The following is a 15,212-nucleotide window of genomic DNA, read 5'->3' on the forward strand; positions in this document are numbered from 1 at the left end:
AGCCAAAAGTAGAAAAGTTACATGTAAGTAATTTCTACAAATTCATAAAATCAGTTCACTAAAATAATATTCAGTAAAAGTCACGATACTAAGCAATGCATTTCCCATATATTATGGATCGGACTACATAGAACCAACATCGCAAATTACGTAGTTGTCCTTTTAAATGTTATGATTCGAGCACGGTCTTCAACAATGATATGTTCAACACAAATAACCAAAAAAACCCACCAAATACGATAAAAGCAACAGACGACATTCACTGAACACAGGCTCCTGACTTTGGTCAGGCACATATAGAATTTGGCGGGATTAAAGATCACTGGTGGTAAGCGGATGGTTGTAACAAAAAGTTACGGTTAGCTAAAGATGGGAGATACCGGTACGTCTAGTGATATATTTTTCTTTTCCAATTTTCGTGCAGTATAAGGTTCATTTCAGCAAAACCGCTTATCTCATACACACTTATCATTAGTAAGTTGATATTCAGTTAAAATTTTATCCATACAATCATTAGAATTTTCGTGAAATGGTTATTCAAAAATTCGATCATAATGATCGTAAAAGAGGGACGAAAGATACCAAAGGGACAGTCAAACTCATAAATCTAAAACAAACTGACAACGCCATGGCTAAAAATGAAAAAGACAAACAAACAACAGCACACACGACACAACATAGAAAACTAAAGAACAAACAACACGAACCCCACCAAAAAACGTGGGGTGATCTCAGGTGCTCCGGAAGGGTAAGCAGATCCTGCTCCACATGCGGCACCCGTCGTGTTGCTTATGTGATAACAAATCCGGTCACAATCAGGAAAGGGAAGGAGATTGTAGTTACGACGTGATACGGTTATTCCATAACGGTCAACCAACTCGTGATGGCGTCCGTAAAATTTACGAAGGGATGATTTCAACCTCACCATTTGGAACTCTTGGTTTAATAGCTTCCTTGTGAGCAGCAACCCTCTATCAAGAAAATCATGATAGGAAATGCAAACACGGGAATATCGTTTCAATTGGGAGATATATACTCCGTATGCAGGTGCTGCTGGAATGTTGCTACTTAGAAATGGAAAGTTCACAATTGGAAAGCTGAAATCATCTCTTTTGTCGTAAAGTTTTGTTTGTTTTCAACCGACCCTCATTGTCAATTTCTAGATGTAAGTCAAGATATGAGGCCGACTTAACTGTATCTGTAGTATCCTTTATCTCTAGCTCAATTGGATAGATGCGTTCAACATAGTCACCAAATTTTTAATTATTTTGTGAAAGAACATCATCTATATAGCGAAAAGTAGAGTTAAAGGATAGTGCTAACTTCTTATCTTTCTTCCTAAGAAGTTCCTGCATGAAGTCAGCCTCATAATAATAAAGAAACAAGTCGGCAAGTAGAGGGGCACAGTTTGTTCCCATTGGAATGCCGACAGTCTGTTGAAAAACACGTCCTCCGAACGTAACAAATATGTTGTCAATCAAGAAATCAAGCATCTTGATAATGTCAGATTCAGAGAACTTTTTGTTTGAATCAGAGTGATCCTTTACAAAGTAGGATTTATCCCTCCCTAAGACAAGATACTTGTATCTACGTTGGCCATTCTTTTTTACGAAGCAAACCAATACCAACTCTTTCAATTTGTCTTTAGTTTGGAATGTGGAATACTAGTGTACAGAGTAGAAAAGTCAAATGTTTTAATACTGTTACAAGATGAAAGAGAGTTAGATTGTATGTACTCTAAAAGATCTTTGGAATTTTTCAGAATCCACATCTGATTCACGCCCCCTCTAGAATAACTATACCAACAAAAATGTTGAAGATGGGCGTAACGTTAATGAGTGATGGTCATAACTCTGTATTTAATAGGTCAGAATAAGGCAAATAAAGAGTTTTTAGCATGTGTTTTATGATTATATAATATGATATATTTGCACATTTTATACACACAACGGATAATAAGGCAATTTCGTTTACGGGACAGGAGGAAGCAAGAAATAACGGCATACATCGTTTAATGGCAAATGAACGGGAAGCAAGACTCTTGATGTAATTTTAGTAATTGTCACTGCGCCAACACAAACACAATATTTTTTTTTTGATTAGACATAGACAACAGATTGAAAGCTAATTTAGCTAGGGCGTATAAGTAGTATGTTCTTCTCACTTATTTTATGATAGTATGATACTAAATCCCTAACGGAAGTGATTATGCTTGATTTACAAATGAGAATGACATAATTTTTCACAGAACATATTTTACCCCGTCGCATTTACGCGCCTGTTCCAAGTCAGGATACTATGTCCTTTGTTAGTAATAGTCCTGTATCTTTTAATTTTAGTTCATTCATATGTTTTGGAGTTTAGTATGACTTCTGTTTTCTCTTCACTTATCAGTAGTACACAATTTTGTTTAGAGGCCAGCTTCTGAAGCCCGCCTCCAGGCGCGGGATTTTCTAACTGTGTTTAAGACCCATTGGTGGCTTCCGGCTGTTTTCCACTCTTGGGTCGGGTTGTTGTCTTTTTGACACATTCTCCATTTCCATTCTCAATTTTATAATTAAAGGACCCAATCCATATCCTCATTTATAATATTTAGATAGGTGATATCTTGTGGTGAGATTTCACAGAAATTAACAACTAAAGGGCATCGTACGGCTTTTAACAAAGCCCATTTCGCATAGGCATTTATACAAGGCCCCGAAATGACAAATGTAAAGCAATTCATGCAAACGAGAAAACTAACGGCCAAATGCATGTACAAAATAATAAACGAAAAACAAATATGTAACACAGCAACAAACGACAACGACTGAATTACAGGCTCCTGACTTGGGACAGGCACATGCATACATAATGTGGCGGGGTTTAACATGTTAGCGGGATCTCAACCCTCTCCTAACCTGGAACAGTGGTGTTACAGTACAACATAAGAACGAAGTAAATAAATCAGTTGAGAAGGCTGATACGAAAAGAAAAAAAAACCATATATGTCATTCCAATTTTCGACACTAAATTTTCGGTCGGAAAATATATAACCCTGTGTATTGTACAAGAGTTGTTGTTCTGGATAATCAGATATCTATTATCAAGCTTGCGATCTTTGGTTGGACAATTGGAACTCTTAACCATTAATTGGAAAAATAAAAACTTAATTCATGCATTTTTAAAGATCAATGCATCACAACAATTAAAAATATGCATAAATTAACTTTACTAGATTTTTTTGTACATTAAGATTCTCTGTGATGTTTTCGGATTGAAATGTTTGCAGTCCTTTTATAACTGCACAAAAAATCTTCATGTGCAAACAAAACGTACAAAGTTAAAAATTATACAAATAGTTTATAATGTTCATTATGTGACATTTTTGTATAAAGACATAAATTATAATGCTATTTTAGCCACGTGTAATTTGGCGTCATTTTCTTTTCTTTCGAAGCATCCAATCAATAGAAATTCTTTACTATCTAAGTACAAACAAAGCAAGGAGAGATTATTTCAAGATCCGTTACAGCTTGTACGCCAATCAGGTGTCCTTTTGTATTCAATGCATGAAGGGAATGACTATTTCTGTCGGCGATAATTATAATATTTGCCCTGTGATAACAACACCTCTTAGATTGAATGGCGTTTGTGATGTATTGACACTACTGTGGCCTTCGTATATGAATTTTACACCACCAGATCTTTCTACCGCGACTACACGTCCATCAAATTTTCAAATAAATCAATTGCATATATCACTGTAAAGCTGATGACCGTAACTGCATTCATGGTCATCCAAAGATGTCGGATGAAAAATTAGGTCAATATTTCTATTGATTATTTAAGTGTTTCTATATCATTTTCGTTACAAAGCATACATTGGTACGATGTAAATTTATAAAAGATTCACACGGAAATCACAAATTACTAACCAGAAATGTGTATTAAACAGGAAATTGGATTTGAAAAAATCGCTAAGATGACCGTAAATCATAATCGAGATGACCGTAACAACCAGCGATTCATAACAAGGGTGACCGTAATTGGATGAAATATGACCGTAATATGTAAAGGATGACCGTCTATTCTAAGAAATATCTATAATTGTATTCATAGCTTTTTGTTGAGTTTGTCTCAATAGGGGCTCGATTAGCGGATAAACATATATTTAATCAATTTCTTTAACTGTTTGCCGTATATTGAGTTTATGACAATGATAGTTAATTGTATATTTCTCGTAAATAATTAAATATTTAATAAAAATATTTAATTATTTACGAGAAATATGCAATTTACTATCTAATTATTTATTGATAACGACATTAACATTTGAATACAAACTGACAGCGATACGACGAAAAGTTGAAGACCCAAAAAACCCGATTCATTAAACATATGAATATCCAATAATCGAGCCCATGTGTATGGTTCCAGAGGAAGCACATTAAAATTTTTATAACATCTGCCAAAAAATGACACATTTCCTTGACAACACCGGATCCGATGGACCTGCAAAATTTATTTTGCATTCAGTTGGTTTTAATGGTTTGTTTTCAGCTGATAGTCCTTTTGCTTTATAACCCTTAACAAGTTAACTCCCTTACCCTTGAACAGTTTCTTTTTAGTAATCCAGAATGCCAGCGTTTCTGGAACATATTTTATGGAGTATTTTGTCGACTGGGATTAAAACCTTCCGACATCCAGTAACAAATGAAAAGCAATATGTTTAGTAAATATTCCATTATATATGGATTTCAATACGGAAATAAAGTCTTCGTATCGCCCTATCTCTTTTAGTTTTGCTTCAATATTTGGCAATGGTTTATAAATATAAAAAAAGAAGATGTGGTATGATTGCCAATGAGACAACTCTCCAACAGAGACCAAAATGTCACGGAATTTAACAACTATAGGTCACCGAACGGCATTCAACAATGAGCAAAGTCCATACCGCAGAGTCAGCTATAAAATGCCCCTAAATAACAATGTAAAACAATTCAAAACAAGAAAACTTACGACCTAATAAAGTTAATTTTTAACTATGTTTTACACCCTTCTTCTACATAATCGCCACTGACTTTTTGATATAGTTTGTTCTTTTAAATTTATATTTGGCTTAACCTTTTCCTTGCATTATTTTAAGTTTAGTTACTTCAACTCCGAAATGTACATACCGATACGCAGAATGACCAGTGTTTTCATCGAAAACATTATTTCTAAAACTAAATGTTTGTGGACAAACATGATTGTCTATAGTGTGTATCAAAATGCTGTCTACATTAAATGACGTGAATTTTCAGGTGGTATAGTGATAAGACTATATAACTCGTTTTAGACCCCAAAAAATATGCTTGTAACTGATAGCCGTAGTAACCCTTTTCTTCAGTTGAAGTTAATCAAAAAGAACAAATCCAAATGTATAAATTTGGCTTGTATTTATCATAGAATTAAAAAAAAGTTATATACAGTAAACATCAATAAGAAAGCTACTTGAATTTTTAAGTCGTGGTTAAGAAAACATATAAAATTATATTCATACAGAACTCACTGTGACTTAAATGAATACTTCAATGACAAAATTACTTTATCTAAGTGACAAACAACTTACGTTGTCTCCTATTACTAACATGGCTGCTATAAATAGTTTTCTGCCATTATAATCAATATATAACAAACGTTTTGATTCAATAGGTAGGTTCAGGTATACGGTATTTTGATTCGGTTGACAGATTTTTACTTTAACAAGTGGTTATTTCCAAAATTTAAAGATTTTCTACCCCAGGAATAGTATATCTGAGCTGCTTTTGGCAAAACCTTTCGGAATAATGGTCCTCAACGATCTTTGACATCGTACTTTATTATGCGTTTTATCTTATTTGAATCAATGTTCCACTGATGAGTCTTTTGTAGACGATACGGACGTCTGGTACAAAAGTCTTCCCCTGGTGTCTTTCTTGAGGTTATTAACTACTTTGAATATTATATAAAAATAAACAACTGTTATAAAAGTAAGTGGTTTAGCTAGCTATATATAAAACTAGGTTTAACACACCATTTGTGTCGAAAAATGCCTGTACCAAGTCAAGAAGTCAGTTTATTCTACTTTTTCGTTGATTGATAACGTTTGATTTTGTCAGTTTTTATGAACTTCCCCTTTTTGAATTTTTGCCTTGGAGTTCGGTATTTTTATTATTACATTTGTCCGTCTACACGACATATCGCTTTTAGAAAATCACATTAGGGAATGTCAAGGTCTCTATTTTTCCAGAGTCTAGAAAAATCGTAGAACCAAGAAAGGTTATAAAAATGTATTACATACAAACTCAAAGGAATATTAAATCTGAGTACAGTCTATAACAAGGTTACAAGACCTTGAACTAGTTATTTTGTCTGTAGCTTAGCCATTAAAAGTAGTCTTTTATTTATATTTTACGTAGTATCTGCAGCATGATTGACATGTATCAAATATTTCTGCCAAAACCGCTGTGCAAACCAGTAAAAAACCTAAAATTATGTGTGAGATTTTACTATGTGTACAGTGCCATTCTAATATGAAAAACAGCAATAGTTGTTCCTTGTCTTTCACTTTTTTTTTTAAATTTGCGTAGGTTTCTTCCAATATGAATGGAAGCTCATATCTCAATTCTTTTCCATTACGTAAAGCAATCTCAAATCTTTTTGTTTACTTTTTCATTTTTTTTATTTAAGGTTCCTGTAAATGAACTCATCATAGATACCAGGACTAAATTTTGTTCATACGCCAGACGCGCGTTTCGTCTACAAAAGACTCATCAGTGACACTCGAATCCAAAAAAATTAAAAAGGCCAAATAAAGTATTGTATCACTAATATATTTTGATGTGAAGGAAGGACATTTGAATAGCGGGTCTAAAAATAGATTTATTGATCAATATTTCTTAATTGAAATCTAAATTTTATTTACATATCGATAGACAGTTCTATAAACAAGAATTAAACAAATTAAAAGAATAGGTGGTTTTACTGATTTTACATTTCTTTTTCTACAATTTGACCACCAAAATTAAAGTCAAAGTTTGAAAATATGTCAAAATCTATAAAAAGAAAGTTTTAGACACTAGAAGTGAAAACAAATAACTGCTATAACGGTTGTAAATAAAAGATGAATTCCAGATACAACAGTACAACTACTTTTTGGTCTGAACATGAGGATCATTTTCTAAGATATAATACACTTTCAGAGATCCGCAAGCGTTCTGGTTCTGTAAAATTAGATAAGTATTACCAGATTGATATTGATGGTCTAACAATGGGAACTTTTAAGCAAAATTGTAAAATGTAAATTCAGACACTTAAATGTTCACTCCAACAAAGTAAAAGGGCAATGCATCATTACGATTGGAAATATGTTATATGGCACACCTTTTGATTCAACATTCCTCTCTTTATTTATAAAAAAAAAAATGATACACAGTTTAACTATTGCAACAAAATTCATTACATGTCATTTTCTAAAGAAATGAATCATAATGCTATTTTTGCGACATGAATTTTGGCATCATTTGCTTCGTTGACCCTGGTGTTGCATCCAATCAATAAAAATCCTTCACTATCAAAACAAAGACTGCATGGTAATTTTATTCTAAGATCTGTTACGGATTGTAAGCCAACCAGCTCTCCGTTTGTATTCAACGCATGAAGATAATTATTATTTCTGTCGCAAACTATTACGATATTTGTCTTTGTAATAACAATACCCATGGGCGTGAACGGTGTTTGTGATGTATTGACACTACGGTGACCTTTGTATGTGAATTTTACACCACCAGATCTTTCTAACGCGACTAAGCGTCCATCAAATTTTTCAAATTGATCAATTGCATAGATGTTATTATATGAATCAGTGGATATTCTCCAGATATAACTAAACAACTTTTCACCAGTTTGATCGTATTCTATAGATAATTTTCTTTTGTTATTTACATCGAAAACGGCAATTAGCCTGGTTCTGAATTCTGTAACAGGAAATGGAGACCCTTGTTCTCGTAGACCAAGGATTATCTCGTTGTCTTTATTGATATGTATACACAATATTACCATCGGTGAAGTGCTAAGAACTGTATTTGTTACCCCATCGGTTAATGAAACTTTTAACTCAGAACTTTGGAATTGTCCGTAGTAAATTTCATCTTTACTACCTAGTGCAAAATCTGTACATTCTATATCTAATTCCTGTAATACTTTTATTGATTCTTTCAAAAACCGAATAACGAAAAACTTATATCCGTTCTCTTTTGTATAATACGAGCAGTAGAGTGTGTCATTGCTAGACCATTGGATTTTGCCGAAACTAGAAAATTTTGACGTATACGTAGATAGAAGTGCCGATATCACAGGTTGTGAAATATTTAACGATCCAAGATGAGTAGACAGATTACTTTCTGTTTTTCCAACATCTTTTATGGAAATTATAGTATGTGTTTCCGACAGTTTAAATTTGGGATGGACACGTTCTTTACAGCTATCACACATTAATAATTTACAATCCTTACATTTCCATTTTATAACGTTAGGATTGTTACAAAGCTGACAAGACAATGGCGACTGTGCTTTACTAATGGATGAAGCCATTCCTGTTTTAAACCTATTCCTAAAAGTAAAGGATATTGTATGAAAAACAATCATAATGGTAAATGTTTAATTGGTTGATTGATTGTTGCTGCATGCGTAACGTCCAACATATATTAAATATTAAGTCTATAATATAAGAATAGATATATCAGGCTGCTTTGAAGTTGGTATGATATAAAAAAATTAAGGTCTTGTTTACTTTAAATCGTTTTGTTTTGTTAATTCATCGGACACGAACACATTAACCCTTTTTTAGTTATGAAGGAAAGTGTTTATTGGTATTTGGTGTTTTCCCGTTGTTGTCTGTAGTACTTATAAGGGAAAGAACATCGCCGAAATTTGATGACGAAAACAGTATTACATGCAGTATAAATGCATGTAAATAATTGAATGTATAACATATTATCCCCGGGTGAAAAAGTCATCACTAAAAAAAATGATGGACAGATGTTTTATAGATCAATGACAAAAGTTCAACCAAGGCGACAACAGGTAGATTCAACGAACTCGCTTATTCTTCCTCCTGTAATATGAAAAAAGGAATAATAAGAACTAGTACTATGGTTTTATGGGATTTAAAAGGAGAGATTCTAACCTTTCTCTTGCATTTTAAGTCCTGTTGTAGTAAGAGTGTGACATATTACGTTGCATTTATGGTAATCGTGACTGTAATGTTTGGCCGCTGGTCAACCAAATGAATATAAATGGGCGTAACAATCCCATGACTGGGAGTGAGTGACCGAAATGACATCTAAATAATTTACAGACCTTAGAAAACTTGTTCACCATTTCGAATTGTACCTGCGTTCATGGATGGCATTTTAATATTTTTAAATCGAGCAACAGATCCAACAATTGTGCATTTTATGAATTTATTACTTATATATATACATAATTAGTTACCAGGATTATAATTTGATACGCCAGACGCGCGTTTCGTCTACATAAGACTCAGCAGTGACGCTCAGATCATCAAAGTTACAAAGCCAAACAAATACAAAGTTGAAGAGCATTGAGTACCTAAAATTCCAAAAAAGTTGTGCCAAATACGGCTAAGGTAATCTATTCCTGGGATAAGAAAATCCTTAGTTTTTGGAAAAATTCAAAGTTTTGAAACAGGAAATTTATAAAAATGACCACATAATTGATATTCATGTCAACACCGAAGTGCTGACTACTGGGCTGGTGATACCCTCGGGGACGAAACGTCTACCAGCAGTGGCATCCGATCCAGTGGTGTTAATAGTTATCAAAGGTACCAGGATTATAATTCAATACGCCAGACGCGCGTTTCGTCTACATAAGACTCATCAGTGACGCTCAGATAAAAAAAATTACAAAGTCAAACGAGTACAAAGTTGAAGAGCATTGAGGACCTAAAATTCCATAAAAAGTTTTGCCAAATACGGCTAAGGTAATCTATTCCTGGGATAAATTCAACAAATCGCTACTTAGAAATTAGAAATTCAATTGCTATACCATATATGAATATATCTGTTGATGATAGGAAAACAACGCATTTGATAGTGTGCAAAAAGTAAACAAAATTAGAGAGAGATCTCATGGGTTGATATAAATTGCTAGATGCAAAGAAAAGCGTGTATTTAAAAAGACCATTGGAAAATAGATTACATCCATGCACATTGGCGGAAAAGTTACCCATAGAAATGCATGAATTTTTCTAATAAGGGAGTGCCACAAAGTTGGGAAATATTAGAATTAAAAACCCTATCTGTATATTAAATCACAGTAAAATGCTTCATGTTAAGAGGAGTATATAGGCAAAAGTTTTGCAGAACCATTCAATTGAATGTGAAATATCTATAACGTGTCACACTAGTTAGTAGTTAATTGTTTAAGACATAAAATGACAATATCTTATAATAAAATAGAAGTCAAATTTAAGTAAAAAAAGTATTTGTTTATGGTTAACATTTTTGCCTGTTTTATAATGTAAGCAAAACTATCATAGAACAAATTTTGCAACAAAAATATATAATACATATATATTAAGGTGATCATACATTCATATGTGCCAAACAGAAATAATACTCTCTCACTTTTGCGGAAAATGGTGTAAAAATGACATGATCTATATTTTAGTCCGCCATTCTCTTAACAAATATATTCGTTTAAAAATATAAAGCTAATTTACAGAAAGTAATTGCAAGGCTTAATTCGAATATACAGATATATGACCAGAATTTCATTTCTTAAAATTGATAGATGCTAAATACAGAAACCGTAGATTAACAAATGCGCAAAGATTTCCCAATGACTGCACGTACAGGTGCATGTATAATTTTGGGAGCAAACATAGGCTCTGAGTATTACATAATGATATTGATTTCAAGGTAACTCTTTGTATTATTGATAAACCAAGCAAATCAATTCAGACAATGGACATAAAAGATATATGGAGTTAAGTAGGCAAAACAAACAAATTAATTTAAAAACAATCAAAATATGAATTTGAAATTAAATAGAAAATAAAACTTAGAATACGAAGAGGATTTTTTTATTCACATATTTTAAATAACTTCCTATTTTAGATATTTCTTTTTACACAATTTTAATTATATCATATTGTAAACATGGCAAATTATGATATATTTAGTTAGCACTTTTTGTTAAGAATAACAATGGAGAAATAAGCACCTGACCATTTGCCGAACTATGAATGCAATACAAGGCTCCTTATCTGGTTTAGTCTTCATAGGATATAGATACTAAACTTTAGACGTCAACTGCTGTTCAGTTCACTTTATTGAGTGCAAAATGTACTAATGATTTTAGTCTAAATAACCAATAGTGAACAGCGATTGCACTACTTAATTTTTGTTCATTTGTACAAATGAGTACCATATTCTGTATAAATCGAGGTCAGTTCTGATTTCAAATACTTTTACGACCAGAAATGCCTGCATATGGAGTTTTTATCTTGAAGTTGATACGGTATTTAAGGGCTAGCGTTCCTATAACGATTTCCTTAGTAACGTGTTTCTGCTTACGATGAATTATTGAACCAAGGGACCCAATCTAGGGTGGAGTTGAAGTCATCACTTCTTAAAATGTGGTAAAAATTTATAACATTCTGTGCCCAAAGATCAAGGACTATTTGGGCTATAAAGGTGAACATATTTGAGGATTTTTTGAATTTTTGAAATACTAAGGCTTTTCTACCTCAGGAATAGATTACCTTAGCTGTATTTAGCAAAACGTTTAGGAATTTTGATCCTCAATGCTCTTGAACTTCGAAGCGTCACTGATGAGTCTTTTGTAGACGAAACGCAATTCTGGCGTAAATACAAAATTTAATCCTGGTATTTATGATGAGTTAAATATGCAATATTTCACAGAAATAGTTACGGTTGCAATTAAGGCTAATTAGTTGTAGTTTAGCATATCTGTATTATAAAAAGAGGGGCGAAAGATACCAAAGGGACATTCAAATTCACAAGTCGAAAATAAACTGACAAAGCCATGGCTAAAAAGAAAAGGTACAACAGACAAACAATAAAACAAAACACTACATAGAAAAAACTAAACACTGAGCAACACGAACCCCACCAAAAACTGGGGGTGATCTCAAGTGCCCCGGAAGGGTAAGCAGATCCTGATCCATATATTAGAAATATATTAAAAAAAGATTAATTTTGCACTGTTTTAATACAATGTTTGTTATAATTTTTCCTTTCAATTTAAACGTCCTACTTGGCAAAACCTCAAGGATATCTTCAAAATATTTCTTCGGCATTTAAATCGAGAACTTAAATACTAAAAGGTTGATTTTGAATGAAATTATGTATTCAATATTTTGATTCAGTTGACATATTTTAATGAAAAGAAATGGTCATTGTTTATTTCCATTGAAACAGAAATATATATGGCAGTTTAGCAATTAGAAAGAGTATTCATACACAATTTCTTCATGGTTAATGATTTGTTAAGAAGCGTTTGGTTTGGTTTGTAAAGACAGAAATTAAATTGAATGTAAAGTAATGAAATCAAAAGAGAATAAAGTAGAGGGAAACTAGTTAACAATTGTGTTTGTCTTCAAATGTATGAAATTAGTTTGATTTTATGTTCTGTTTTGGTGTCGTTGATTGAATGAATACAGTTTCTAAGATGACGAAAATGAAAATAAATCAACACACTTTTATTCCTGCTAAATTGTTTTAAATGAACACGTGCATGATAAGTTGTGGAAACAGGATTGGTTTTTAAAAGAAGGCAATTTCACGTTAGGATAAAAAGTCTACATCAAACTTACACAAAGCTTCATAAGGGTGATTATAGCCCCTAGCCCCTAAATCTGACGGTCCTTAAACAGTCAACAGTTTAAGTGAATTCGATACAGTTTCACGTAATATTGTAATTTGTTAAATTTTGAGTAAATTTTGCCCAGAATTGTATCTAATCCGTATAAAGGCGTAAGTTAATATTTGTAGTTATACTATTACTGGCTATAGCTGAAAGTACCAAAATACAGTAGCTGTTGACAAAAAAAACGAGTTGTACCAAGTAAATAAACTCATCATAGATACCAGGATTGAAATATAGTATTTGCGCCAGACGCGCGTTTCGTCTACAAAAGACTCATAAGTGACGTTCGAATAACAAAATGGTAAAAGGCCAAATAAATTACGTACGAATTTGAAGAGCATTGAGAACCAAATATTCCTAAAAGTTTTACCGAATACATCTAAGGTTGTCTATTCCTGAGACAGAAAAGCCTTAGTATTTCAATAATTCAAAGTTTTGTAAACAGTTAATTTATAATTATGACCATATCAATGATAATTCTTGTCAACACAGAAGTCCTTCATTTCTTTACACTTTTATTCTACGCAATTTTTTAGTATTTTTTTTTATTTTATTTTGTTTTGTCCTATGTCATTTATTTTCATTTTTCATATTTGGCATTCAAATATTTTCTTTTCTATACATTTAAGCCCTGTTCTTTGTATGGAGGATCTTTTGTTCTTCCGATTTATCCCAATATTCTCTATTCTGTAAACCCCACGCAGACCCTCTACCAATAATTGACAGAAAATTAATATAACAAATTTATAAGTCTTCTTTCATATTCTACATATATTACTGAGTAGAAGCTAGTCACATTTTACCAACACAACAACATACTAAAAACAATTATCAAAATCAACTGTATGTTTATACCTTTATAATTACACGATTATTGGAGACCCATTGGTGACCTATGGCTGTTTTCTGTTCTTTAGTCGGGTTGTTGTCTCTTTGACACGTTCCCCGTTTCCACTCTCAATTTTAAAATTATATTTATACAGTACTCACTGAGACAATAACGAATACTCCAATGACAAATTTACTTTGTCTTACTGATATACAACTTCCTTCGTCTATGATAACTGCCATTAAAATCAATACATTATAAAGATTATAATATTTAAAAGGTAGGTATTTAAAAATAAAACCACGTAGACACTTTATTGATATTTAAAAATAAAACCACGTAGACACTTTATTCATACGGTTGACATATCCAAACTTTAAGAAGTTTATTTCGAAACTCTTAGGAATCTCTACTCTAAAAATAGAATAGATAATCTAAGTTGAATTCGGCAAAACTTTTGGTATTTGAATCTTCAATTCTCTTCACTTACATACTATATTTGACTTTTTAACCTTTTTGATTCGAGACTACACAATGTAAAACCTGGTATCTATCACAGGTAGTAACCACGTCATATCGAGGAGCGTTTAGTATAGTGAGTTTGTTATAGTTTGGTTAAGTTGAATATGGTTTAGTTAAGTTACTTCCCCGAACGATTGCCTAAGTTCTACTGTAAACCAACTTATTTTCGCGAGCGATTTATTTTCGCGACTTTCGCGAGTAAAAAACATTCGCGAATATAAATCCTCGCGAATATGTAAAACTTGGAATATTTCTTAGTTAACTTCCTCAGGTAAATTTGAGAATCGCGAAATTTAATTGCCGCGAAATGGACTAAAAATGGCTGAACGCGAAATAAAGTATCCGCGAAAATAAGTTGGTTTACAGTATTTAAACGGGCAAAATGTTTAATCTTTATTGCAAGTCAAACGATCTACATTGGAAGTGTTGTTTTGAATAAATGGTTTAGATCCAAAATAATATATATGTGTTTGAGCTCAATATTGATAGTTTGTTTGAAAACTGCTGTAATTAAAGTTACATAATTTACCAACTGACTAAGAAGAAAAAAAACCCTTTTAATAGTTATCAAAAGTACCAGGATTATAATTTTATACGCCAGACGCGCGTTTCGTCTACATAAGACTCATCAGTGACGCTCAGATCAAAATAGTTAAAAAGCCAAACAAATACAAAGTTGAAGAGCATTGAGGACCCAAAATTCCAAAAAGTTGTGCCAAATACGGCTAAGGTAATCTACTCCTGGGGTAAGAAAATCCTTAGTTTTTCGAATAATTCAAAGTTTTGTAAACAGAAAATTTATAAAAATGACCATATAATTGATATTCATGTCAACACCGAAGTGCTGACTACTGGGCTGGTGATACCCTCGGGGACGAAACGTCCACCAGCAGTGGCATCGACCCAGTGGTGTAAATAGTTATCAAAAGTACCAGGATTA

The 15,212-nt window shown here is 32.6% G+C and overlaps 1 long non-coding RNA gene across 1 annotated transcript; it reads right to left on the minus strand.

Annotated features, from left to right (window-relative positions):
• Window positions 1–6,982: 6,982 nt before the first annotated feature.
• On the minus strand, window positions 6,983–14,013 carry LOC143056633 (uncharacterized). The gene is made up of 2 exons (XR_012972431.1): window positions 13,912–14,013; window positions 6,983–8,614 (listed from the first exon to the last, which is right to left on the minus strand). It is a non-coding gene; the product is annotated as an uncharacterized LOC143056633 (long non-coding RNA).
• Window positions 14,014–15,212: the final 1,199 nt, after the last annotated feature.

This window comes from Mytilus galloprovincialis, chromosome 13 (genome assembly GCF_965363235.1).
Source record: "Mytilus galloprovincialis chromosome 13, xbMytGall1.hap1.1, whole genome shotgun sequence".
In the NCBI taxonomy this organism is placed as follows: domain Eukaryota; kingdom Metazoa; phylum Mollusca; class Bivalvia; order Mytilida; family Mytilidae; genus Mytilus; species Mytilus galloprovincialis.